The sequence below is a fragment of the Heloderma suspectum genome, chromosome 1 (assembly GCF_057233095.1).
Source record: "Heloderma suspectum isolate Gila_16-S chromosome 1, 16-S_ref, whole genome shotgun sequence".
NCBI classification, from domain to species: domain Eukaryota; kingdom Metazoa; phylum Chordata; class Lepidosauria; order Squamata; family Helodermatidae; genus Heloderma; species Heloderma suspectum.
The window spans coordinates 249,911,146-249,922,172 of NC_139458.1; positions in this window are offsets into that span (position 1 = coordinate 249,911,146).

Below are 11,027 nucleotides of genomic sequence, written 5' to 3' on the forward strand. Positions count from 1 at the left end.
CATGTAAAGGCCCTGACTAGGAAATGCCTAGTTAAGGTTGATCTTAGTGTTTGCTTACAAATAAGGGCCAGGAGATAACCCTCTGTTTGGAGGCAGTTCCATAATCTGGGTGCCATAACTGAAAAGGCCCTCTCCCTTATCTCTACTAGCTCCACGTGGGGGTGGGGTGAGAAGGTCTTCAGAAACAGAGTGAAGTTCCTGAGCACATTTGTATTCCATTTACAAAGTTATAATGAAATACTTTTAAAAAAAAAAATCAATTTTAGACAGTCTGCCTCACCTGATGTTTTGTTGTTTTACCTCTGCTAATCAAAGTGATACTTTGTCCCATTTATATATTTCAGCTTACCATCTGAACTGATGTATTTCATTTAACTGCTTTGATTAGCTGGTCAAAGCAGACTTGTTCCTGGCATCTTGGGTTTGCTAAACAAGGTGACATTTCGCAGTTATCCATTGCAATTTGCCAGTGAAAAACTCTGCAGCACTTTCAAATTAAAAAACCCCATAAGATCTGGTCTCAAGGGCCACACTGAGAGCTAGATGGATTCGGCTTCTAAACTACCTTTCAAATAAGTTGCCCCCCACATTTCAGGGAACCTCAAGTTATCTCCAAGATCGTTGAACTTTTTAGAAACTGGGGGGGAAAAAGGCAATTCTGGTATATATGCACCTAATGGGTTTATTTGGATCACAGCTCTCTCTCTCTCTCTCTAATATAATTTTGGTGAAAAAAGTTTCAACCTTCCTGCTTTTCAGTGCAATTAATGATGCAAAAATACTGTAACTTCCCCTGGGAGGATGATTCTGCCTTTGAACAATTCTACAGAAAGCCTGTAGAAATTGGGGGACCTTGGGGACCTTGGGAGAGCTGGGGGTGGCGACAGCCAACAGGAAGCTCTGGCGTGGGCTGGTCCATGAAGTCACGAAGAGTCGGAAGTGACTGACCGAATAAACAACAACAACAGAAAGCCTTTAAGTTACTAAAATGTACACTAGCCCTACAAGTTAGCTACTTTACTCAACCCTTCTTTCTAGCCAATTAATTTGCCAGATGTACTGATGAAGTTGGCCTGTGACATACAACTGGGCAAACATTTTGGGGAGGCTGATAAACTTTTTCTACTTATCTGCAAGGCTGTTCCTCATGCTTAATATAAGCAGGCTTGGCTATACTTAAGCATTAAATGTAATAATTTTCAGCAACAGATGTTGGTGATCTCATCGAAGACCAAATGCCTTTTTAGACATTGTTTGGTTGTGCAACAACAGGCCAAAGTTGTTGGCTTCAGATAAGTGAAAGCAAAATCTGTTTTCACTGGCGATACTGAGCCCATTATCTATAAACATTCACGTTTTGAAAATGAGATCAAAAGCTGCAAAGCGACATTATTGTGTTAGGGAATGTGGTCTCCCCTCCCAGAAATGACTGCAAGTATGTGGAAAACTGGGAGTATCCAATTTCCATAGCAGTAGCCTAGAGTTATTCAAAAAGCACCATTAATTGCAAGAAGTCTCTGGATGGGAAATTAATAGACTGTTTGAGACACAAATATATGGTGAAAACATCTGTGAAGACATGACAGGGAACATCCTCTGAGGAATCGAGTCAAAAAAGCCCTTCAATATGGCAGCATCCTCCCTCCCCCTTGCTTGTTTGAATGTATGGCTGACAGCTGTTAAAGGGCATCCCAGTCAAAGTCGATGTTGGAATGGATGGGGTTGGTATGGGAAGCTAAAATAATAGGACAGGAAGTCTGGAACGAAGTGTAGCTCTTTATCAGGGAAAGGGTGCAGCATCAGTATCCTTTATAGGAACAGTAGTCTCAAAAGAAGTCACACACTTTCAAAGCCCCAACAGCCAGAATTAACTCATGAGTATACCAGCGGATGGTGTTAGGGTCATGGTATTTTCCTTTCCTTAGGAATGACTTTCTTACACAGCTGTGCACATGGATATGCAAGCTATACTTCCAATGCAAACAACAGATGTAGATGGACAGGTTTTTTCCCCAGTGTGTTCACATTTGAATTCTGATGCATGTACATTTTTGAAAGATAGGTAATACTTAAAAAAAAGGGCACGTCACCGGGAGTACCTTTTGCTTCAAGAAGAGAAGATAGGATAAAACATGACTGAATGAAGCCTGCTCCTAGGCATGGTTATTCGGAAGTGAATCCCATTGAATCTAATCAGGTTTGCTCAAAAGTAAGCATGCATAGGTCTCCATCCAATGTCACATGAGCAGACTTCCATTTGCACACTTCTGCTTCACCCTTGCTCTCCTACCCCCTGCAAGTCCCCCAAATCTACTTTGGAGGATCCCCCAACCTTCCAGAGCAGATATGGGGACAAGCAGGGGATCCAAGGGGAAGGGGGAATTTGTTCCACCAGCAGTTTCCATTCCAGCATAGGATATAACTGTATGTGTTGTGTTCTTTCCAAATAACAAAGGTGGAAAATTTTGTCAATAGAGGAGAGACCTACAGGGAGTGGATCACTGAAAGATGGATAGTCAGGGTCAAATTACACATGACACAAAGTTGTATGTTTGCCTTTTTATTCAGCTTTTTGTAAAACAAAGAAACAAAGAAACAAAAAAGAGCAGTGGAGGGGGTTAATCTTCAGCAGAGAACTGGTAGGAGGAAAGAGCTCTTTAAACCGTTTGTGGTCAGAATTGTTCCTTCATGCTGCATGGTGGGAGAGAACCCGGGACATGTACCTTTCCTACTGCAGGTGGAATAGCAGCTGGGGGTGATTTTGCTCCTTTCTTTGCTCCTGAGTGCTGCTTCCTATGACTACTTTTCTTTAAAAAAAATTGAAAGCAAGTTATATGCTCTTGACTGCACATAATATGTAGTTTACCCTTCAGACAAACATTTTTGGTGCACAAACTGATAAGAACATTTTGGAGAAGATCCAGGACAGAAGTAATATCCTGGGAAATTATCTATAAATTATACACACACACACACACACAACCCCACCCCAATTTAGGGTTAACTTATGATTCTCCCATACAAGCCTGCCCAGTCTTTAACATCTTCTGAAGAGAGACCCTTCTTTCGAGACCACGAATATCAGAGACGTGAGACGTGTTGAGTGGTGATGCAAGAGAGGCCCTTTCGGTGGCTGCTCCTGAGCTGTGGATCTCCCTTCCAAGGGAGGCTAGGTGTGCTCCCTCTCTGCTGTCCTTCTGCTGGCAAGCAAAGACCACTTTATCCAATAAATCTTTGACCTGTAAGTGGATCTGTTGTTTGGATGCTGTTTTTATTCTGTAACTGTTATGTTTTTAATTGTATTTTAATGTGTTTTGTTGTTTTAATCTATTTTAAGTTGTTTTTGCAAGCCACATGGAGTGCCATTTTTTTGGTAGAAAGGTGGGTATGAATGAATGAATGAATCTTCTGAGAGTTAACATCCTGTGGGGAACTTGTTCATTAAAGGTACAAAAATGAATAAAAAAAATCAATATTAAAGTACATATCTAGTGACTTCACATATCTATACTGGCAAAATAATTAAAATTGACATAGGACTGACATAACCTTTTTCCTTTCCCAACACAAATTGAGAGTCCTTCAGAGACAGGAACACTGTCTATTCATACATACTGAGCCATTGGGATAGGGAGGGCAAGAAGTACTATTTCAGGTGGCAGGTAGCAGAACGCAGTTAGCATATACTTAATTTTTAAAATATTTTAAATTAATTTTCCAAAGACAAACCACCAAACCAATGAAACATCAATATTTCAATCTAGTTACTTAACTTTTACCCACTTTTTGGCTCCATGGATTCCCTATGTTCAAATGTTCCCCATGTCTAAAGTTCTCGGTGCATAGAAAATTAGGCTAAAACCCATCTTTCTGGCATGCTAGCTATCTATGCAAAGGTGGGGTTTATTCAGTCTTTTGAGGACTGAAAGGTGGTATACAAATATTTTTCTAAATAAAGATGAGGGAATATTCCAATGTGTGATTCCTCCACTTGCGTTCTAAATAAGTACAATCCCCAAAGAACTGCACCTATATATTCTTCTGAACATGTAGACTGGCCCTTAGCAATTGGAAGAACACTTTTTTAAACATGTGTACAAATCCAGAATATGCTGCTGCTTCCCTATTCAAACAAGGTCTACTGAATGCTCTTACTACCTTTTTAGCTAGAGTGCAGTACTATTATCAATTTCTCTCTTGGCTTGAAGAATGGTAGTTATTGTGATTTGCTGTAATAATCATGATTAATATTGCCTTTTCTTAAAATTGTTTTGCTTTCCATTACGCAAACTCAGCTTTTCTTCAGGAGAGCTGTGATACTGGCTTTAATTAAATTTGGGAAAAGAGAGCCTGACTGATTTTAAGATTATTAGTAAGGAACCCCATCTACATTTGGAACATAAAACTTGAAAACTGGGAGAAATAACATTACAGCACTCTCCAAGCCAATATGCTAGTGGAAATGTAAGTTCTAATTAAGCGGCTATCATCTGCTTTCAAAGCACATTGTCCTTTTGAAATTGGAGCGGTTTATGCAAAACTAAGGTGTTGAGATCTTCTTTATCATTTCCATAAATTTCTGAATGATTGGATTTCTTGTACAAGACACAAAACCTTCCTGCTTCAGATTCCTCAGTTGATGGAGTTAATTCATTCTGTAACACTGCAGGAGGAGGAGGAGGAGACAGAGATGATGGAGTTAAGCAGTATATTTAATCTGAGACAAAAGTGTGTCCCCCACCACAAAGGAAATGGCAAACTTTGCAGTTGTCTCCTTAAATGCAATTAAGCAGGACTTCTTTCTTACATGATGAATAATGGGTTTTATCCAATGTTCATCCTATTTAGAGTAGACCTACTGAAATTAATGGGATGAAAGTTACACTAACGTTGGATACAACCCAATAACTTCCCCAGCATCTAACTTCCCACCATCAACAACACAGTCTTCATCCTCAACCAGATCAAAAGTGAAGTATTTCTAAATGTTTTACAGAATTCATGGGATCAATCCAGCTTTAGGTATACATAGAATAGGCCCACTGAAATCTATGGAACTTAAATCCATGACTAAGAGAGCAATCCTATGGCTGCTAGTCGGCAGCTAGACAGCTGTAGGATAGGTTGGTTCCTGGGCTCCAAGTTTGGTTCCCTGAGAACTGATCTACACCCCCTCCTGTGCTGCCTCGTAGGCAGCGCGGAATGGCCCGGTGCTCATAAGAGGAGCGTGAAGCAGCAAAACCGGGGCGTTCCTGGGGGCAGACTGCAGCAGGGAGCGCGGAAGTGCCTTTCCAACACTTCCTATGCATCGTCCGGTGTCTGCCCTCCCGCTCCGACTTCCCACGGCTAGACAGCTGAAATCTTCTGTCTAGCTGTGGATGCAGAACAGCTGAAACACAGAGGGGACAATCCCCTGCATGCTGCTCCTGCCCTGCATTGGATAGGCTCTGAGTGTGGAGGCGGCCACCTACCCCAATAGGATTGCACCCTAACTTAAGTCCCTTTGATTTCAATGGGTCTGCTATTTGATTAAATATGGCTTCAACCCCATGTGTAGATGTAATGAGGTCTCCTGAAAAGCACCAGCTTTTTAACACTGAGTGCATTATGGTGGCTAAAGTCGTTGCTACTCATATGACAACCAACCAAACCATTTCTAATGGTGACTCAATTGTCACATCTCTATATAGTAGGGGTGTGGATTCTCAGGACTGGGAGCCACATCTGCCCCTCCAGGTGTCCCAATTCAGCCCAATAGGATTCCCCAGGAAGTCATGCCCATTCACCTGGCTTTACCCTTCTCCTCCCAACCACCAGTAATTTGGTGGTTTCCAAGCTTTTGTGCAGCTTTTTTCCCCATTCTAAAAGGTTGAAATGCCTCTCCTAAGGCTGAGTTACTGGCAGGAAGAACTTCAAGCTACAATATGCTGGTATTTTTGGCCCTGCCAACCGCTGGAATGTGGGCCCCAAATCTTCTCCAAAATGGAATATGGACCTTGGGCTGAAAGAGGTTCTGCACCCCTGTTGTAGGGATTACCAAGGTAATATATAAAAAGTACTTTAAACATGCTAAAGCACAAATGCTAAGCAGTTGTTATCATTATTTTAGGGATGGACGAAAGTCCCTTACCTGATCCTGAAGCTTGCTTCGCCGTGGGGGGGAGGTGCTCCATCCCTCCCCCCGAAATTCTGGCCAGGGGGGAGGCGCCCCGTCCCTCCGGCTGCGAATCCTGCTGTCCTGCCGGGATGCAAATGGCGGCGGCCGTAGCCACCACCGTTTGCGTCCCTGCAGTCAGCCGTGATAGGCTACGTAAATGTTTACGTAGCCTATCACGGCTGACTTTGAAAAAAAAAAAAGCGCATACGCAAATGGTGGCGCCCATGGGCGCACTGCCGCCAAACCGCCGCTGGGAGCTGCCGCTGCCAGGGACATTCGCACAAGGTAAGTCCCATCCCGGGGGGGGGGCGGGGGGGCAGACCGTTTCTCCACCAATTTCGGGGGGCTGAATGCATTGGCATTCGGCCTCCCCGAGATTTGTGGAGAAATTCTCTGACATCCTTACATTATTGCTGTTTTCAGTCATACCAAAGAAGCAGCCAGAAAATGGCCCATCCAGTAAATTAGGATAGAACATCTGTGATCCACCAAGGAACCCCAAAAGTGGTGCAGCACTTTAAATAGACTATCTTAAATCAAATGAGGAGACAGCTAATGAATCTTGAATGCATAAACAAGATACCAGACATCACATACAGAGATGGACTACCATCTTTCCCAGTTGAATTTCTCCCTGCTTTTCCTGGTGGCAACTGAATTAGTCCCCTCCTGCTTTTATTGCTCCTCATGACTCGAGGCTAACACAGCATTTTTGCTTTAACCTTAATCATAGAATCATAGAATCACAGAATCATAGAATCGTAGTTTGGAAGGGGCCTATAAGAGCATCGAGTCCAACCCCCTGCTCAATGCAGGAATCCAAGTCAGAGCATCCCTGACAGATGGCTGTCCAGCCTCGTCTTGAATGACTCCAGTGTGGGAGAGCCCACCACCTCCCTAGGTAATTGGTTCTATTGTTGTATTGCTCTAACAGAGTCAGGAAGTTTTTCCTGATGTTCAGCTGGAATCTGGCTTCCTGGAATCTCTTCAGTAGAACTCAAGGAGTCTTCTTGGCTCCTGTTGAGTTCTGTTTGATGGGCTGGTAGGGGGAAAGGTTGAATCTTCTGGGAAATCAGAGTGTGAGGAGACTCCTCATATGCTGGTTTCCTAGAGAAATCTGGGTCCCCCTCCCCATGATTCTCAGCAGATTCAGCCCCCTCCAACGTGCTAAATAGTGTTATCCTCTTTCTCTTTCTCACCACTAATAATATGAGCTAAATGGCAGTGCCCCCCCCTCCACATTTTAAATCAGCTGTGATGGGGAAGGGAGAGAGAGAGAGAGAGAGAGTGAGAGAGAAAGGGAGTGCTACTAGGGATGGTGGAGAATTTCTTCCCGAATCTTCGGGGGGCCGAGCACCAACGCATTCGGCCCCCCGAAATCGGCAGTGAAATTCTCCGCCACCCCCCCCGGGATGGGACTTACCGTAGCCGAATGTCCCTCCCGGCGGCGGGTCCCAGCGGCGGTTCGGCGGGCTTTCGGCGGGGGCAGGGGCAGCAGCCAGTCTTTTGACTGTCTGCCGCCGCCGCCATTACAGCTGAAGAAAAAAAACAACAACCCCGTGATAGGCTACGTCACGATTTACGTAGCCTATCACGGCTAGATTTCCAAAGACAGCCGTGATAGGCTACGTAAATCGTCACGTAGCCTATCACAGGTGACTTTGAAAAAGAAAAAAAAAAAGTGCGTACGCAAATGGTGGCGGCCCATGGGTGCCGCCATTTGCGTTCCTTATTTTAGCACATCTAGTCTACGTAAAGATTTACGTAGACTACGGCGAAAATAAGGGCACGCTATTTGCATTGCCCTTATTTTCGCCGTAGTCTACGTAAATCTTTACGTAGACTAGATGTGCCAAAATAAGGAATGCAAATGGCAGCGCCCATGTGCTGCCGCCATTTGCGTACGTGCTTTTTTTTTTTTTTTCAAAGTCACCGTGATGGGCTACGTAAATCGTTACGTAGCCTATCATGGGGTCTTTTTTTTTTTTTTTACTTTTTGTTTCGTGGCCGGGGAGACGGGGCACTTCTCCCCAGCCTGAATTTCGGCCGGGCGAGGTGGGAAGCCTCCCCCCCTTCGCCTGAACTTTGGGGGGAAAAGCGAAGCGCCTCCCCCCCACCGCGAAGCCAAGCTGCGAAAAGGTAAGTGACTTTCGTACATCCCTAAGTGCTACTGAACTTATCATTAGTCCCACTGACTAACATTACATGTTAAAAAATGCTTATATTAAAGGCTAAAAGGAATGCAGCTTTGCAAAAAATAGTTTCCCACCAACTCCAGTAGAAGAAGAATAGAAAGCCATAATTGTTTCAGGAGAAAAACTCTGGTCTCTTAAGGAATTGTAACTACAAAATGGTTGCCAATGTTTTTTTCAAAGTCACTTTTGACAGAGGGAGGGTGTTTTTGCTTTTTGTCTTTAAACTGCTCTTTCTCTCTCAAGATTTCACCAGTCATCTGAAAGTTTCCGGGTATGTTCATTGAACACTATTTTCTGGCACCTGGACATTGTAGAAAGATTGGTGAAATAATTTCTATTTTTAAAAGGGTAGAACAACCCACCCCCAGATCACCATTTAACATGGTGAAATGCTTTCCCCCCCCACTGATGGGTCATCTTTAATATGTGTGCGCACGCATGTATGTGTGTATCTGTATTTATATATCTGTTCCCAAGATGGTGACAAAGTTAAGATATACTCATATACTTGCTATTAATGAAGAACATACTATAAAAATTAAACACTAGAGAAGTATTCAATATTCTTCCTTCCTATAGGGGTTAGATGCCAATCAAACTAGTATTATTAAACTTGTAAATCTTTGTTTATGATGCATCATCGCTGCTATGAATTCACACCATAAAATATTATTTATGTATTATGAAGGAAGATCCTTATAACCATTAATACACATATTCATTAGTATATACTCAACGATCAGAGATATATTGCAGTTACCCAATTTCACTTTTCAGTGTAACGCGACTCCTGTCCTCTCCTTGACAAATACAAGAAAGTTGTGCCAATTACGTTAGGCAATATAATTGGCAAAAGTGTGTGGATGCTTGATACAGAGCAAATGGCAAGATAATTTATGACAACGTCTTTCTGAAGACTTCCATAGATCGCCTCTCCACATCCATCATCTCAGTTCTTCGTCTGTGCTTGTAATCTCTTTAGTATTTTAAATGTATTATGGCCAACAGTAAACTCCTCATTATTCATCCTAAATCTATAAGTGCTTCCTTCCCCATCCCCTCTCTAAAAAAAAATCAAAACAAAAATACCCAACTGATTTCACTTTCTTTCCACAACATAGTCCAACGGCTATATTAATGGTCCTGCAAGATGGTGTGTCTCCCTTCCTCAATTCCTTTTGCTAGTCTATCATCACATTCTTTTCTACAGGCCATCTGTGCCACTTATTCCATGCTCCTTCCATGCTTATTCCATGCTCCTTGTGGTCTCTGTTCCAGATTGGGGAGTTAGTCCCATTCAACTTACATCATTTACATATGCATATGAGCTCTTAGCCATTATCTAGCAGTGGTTGTCTGGTACATCTTCTTGACACTTGTTTAGAAACAGGTGACCACTTACTGCAGACTTTGGTCACACAGTCAGCTGGATTGTAACAAATACAGAGACACAGGGGTGTCGTAACATTTGGCTTTCCACCTGGCTGACCAGCTCTTCACATGGTGAGAGCTGCCATGTTGGATGTTTTTAAGTGGAAATCATCCAGGAAGAGTTACATTGTTTCTATCCTGTGGGACCACTGGTGAACCACAGGATATCATGGGTGGTTGGTAAACCAGAAAAAAGGACATCCCAGGGCTATGTTTTTACATAATCAGGGTGCACATAATGACATTCATCATTACTTATTTGTATTGTCTAACATCATCATCTGAAATGATTGACCTTTTTCCTGGCCCTCTGACCCACCCACCACAGTGCTTCCATCTAGCCAGGATTCAAATTCAGTTAATTTACCTTTAAAACCATGAGCCCTTGGAAGAGTGGATTAATAATTGACCAACTCTTAATCCTTTCCTGGATGAAAGAGCTAAAAGAAAAACAAAATGTCAGTTTAGCCCCACTCTTTGTCTGTGAACAGAAAAGTGATCAAATATTTCATGCTCCTTTCTTCACTGCAAGGTAAGACAGCAAAGTAGTAACAACTTCTCCACTTCAACTAAAGTACTTACCACTGTGGGAAAGTAGATGAAAAGACGTGATAGAGGCAATTCTAGGATTAACTATGCCGCTCAAATGATAATAAAGTTGTACTGTAGGCTTTAGGATATAATTTACTCCAGGGGTAGGCAACCTGGCAGCCTCCAGATGTTTTGGACTATAACTCCCATCATCCTCAACATGGCCAATGGTTAAGGAATATGAGGGTTGTGGTCCAAAACATTTGGAGGGCATGAGGTTGCCTATCCCTGATTTACTTCAAGGAATTAAAAAAAGAAGAAGACATGTATCTCTATTATTCATTGACCTTGAATGGCTCAAAATAATGGAAAGAGTCTAGAAAATATAGGGTGGAGGAAGCACAGCAGAAAGGTGTGAATGTCAATATAATGTGTTTATATTTAACTAGGAGAAAAGAAAATGTCCAGAAACTAAGCCAAGGCCCTAAAAACATATATGTATGCATGGGAGCAAACTGTGTATACAGCTGGAATTCTCCTTTCACTTTTATATACTGCCGAACAGACGGCACTTTTAAAACTGCACAGTGGGTTGTCTGTTTAGCAGTGGGAAGAGCTGCAGCAAAGAGAAGAAAAAAAGGGAGGAAAACCAAAGCTTTGGTGTATGCCTGGTTCCCTCTCTTGTGCACACATATCCATTCTTTGGATCTCGG